The following is a 1,942-nucleotide window of genomic DNA, read 5'->3' as shown; positions in this document are numbered from 1 at the left end:
AGTGACATTGTTGGTTCGTCTCTCTGGCTACTCCGTCCAAGTATTAGAAAAGATCATAAAATATGTAAAGTCAAAAGTCATATAAAAACACATAACTAGAACTTAAATCTTGAGATGAGGTATAGAGTAGATGTGCCAGTGGTGCTGGCTCCTTCTCTGAGCAATCTCAGTTATTTTCTTACTAGAATAATAGTGCTCAAATGGGGGAAAATAAATGTGTTGATTGAGCCAGGTTATAACAGGAAATGGTCCTTGTGCAGATGTGGTAAAAGAAAGGACCAAAACTGGGTGTGATGCAATCTTTGGGGGGATTTTCATAACAAAAATTGTCTCTATAGATATTAGAGGTCTGAAAAATTTATGGGAGGACAGTTTATTGTATAATTTTTGGAATTGACCTACAAACTTTGAGGATAATAATGATTTTTTCTTAATTCCAGAGAAGATAAGCATTGAGTGAAAATTTTTCAAAATTAATTCAATGGAAATACCAAACTGTATATCATGTTTTTTTTTAGTTTAATTTGAAATGATGAACTGACCCATGCAGATATTCTTATGATTCTCTTGCTCCATAATTGGACACAATTTGAATAATGTTTACAACTTTTGTTGGAAATGATCAGCGATCAGTTACTAGTAGCATGAATCCCCTCCTTTCTGTACATGTTTAATTCTACCAGTAAATTGCCAAGTTGTAAGGTAATACATACTCTACTTAATTCTCTATAAACCTGCATGTGTGATTGTTTGCTCTATCATCTTGGTTTAAAGTCTCCAAATATCCATGTGAAAGGAGGACTTGTCTATTCCTGTTTGGCCCGCCAATGTGAGTGTACTCAAACCAGTTTAATGATTCCTGAAGCTCGTCTGTCAAGATGGCTGAAAGAATATCAACTTAAATGTCAATGTCAGCCATAGGCGCAAATCACCGAGCCAGGATCATTTTAGTTTTCAGAGGATACTCTGCATCAGTAACGTAAGAATGACCCATTACCATTCTCCCGAAATGCTTAGGAAGGTTATGACTTGATTGATAATACGGTCCTCTTATTTACGTATTTGGAAAAACTTCTGAGGGTAGTTTCTGAAAAAAAGGCTAGTTTTATGAAGCCATATACAGTAGTTTGATATAAGTTACCTTATGGTTATTGTGTAGGATTTTGAAAATAATGGGATGAACATCAAGTTTCTTATTGAACTATATAATGCGTAACTGTAAAACCAATGTTAGTGTTAGACTAAAAACTTTCTTTGCGTACCAGACAAAGCACAATGAATTTAGAGAGACTAAATCCACTTGCAGTGCTTTCATTGGAGAAAAATTAACTCAGTTGTTATCCAGAGATCAATGGAAAGCTATTGATCTTTCCATGCAAATGAAAACAAGATGAATTGATTTCATTTTTAAATTAATGGATCAATCTTGAACAGTAACAGTTTTGGATACAGAAAAAAACTTTGATTTTGATCTTTTGGAATTCTCTCAAGTTTCTGAATAAATTTTCTTATACCTGTTTGTTTCCTATCACGTAATATCAAAACAAAGCCTGCAAATTTTCTGGGGTGTCACCCCCACTAATTTTAGTCACGAGCCGGTACTGATAACCAACCAGCATGATGATCCTCATGGTGATATCTCCCCATGTTTGGGAAATTTGTTGTCTGCATATGTTTTGGGGGAGGGGTGGACTGCTCACTGGAGATTCTTGTATGTCTTTGGTCTGTGATCCTCGAAAGAAACTCAACCTCCTGTAATGCTTGCAGCGTTGCTTCTTTGCGAACTTTTTAAAGGGGGCTTCAATTTACAGATGATTAACAAGCAGATGCACCCTTGGGATGTTGGCAGCGCGATTGAGCTGTTTGCATTCCTCATCCAGGCAGGAGGATTGTTTGAGCAAACATATTCAGTTGACAGGGCAAATGATTCATTGATGATCCC

The sequence above is a fragment of the Palaemon carinicauda genome, unplaced genomic scaffold (assembly GCF_036898095.1).
Source record: "Palaemon carinicauda isolate YSFRI2023 unplaced genomic scaffold, ASM3689809v2 scaffold22, whole genome shotgun sequence".
Classification (NCBI taxonomy): domain Eukaryota; kingdom Metazoa; phylum Arthropoda; class Malacostraca; order Decapoda; family Palaemonidae; genus Palaemon; species Palaemon carinicauda.
The sequence above is the reverse complement of the archived record's forward strand: the minus strand, read 5'-3'. Positions refer to the sequence as shown.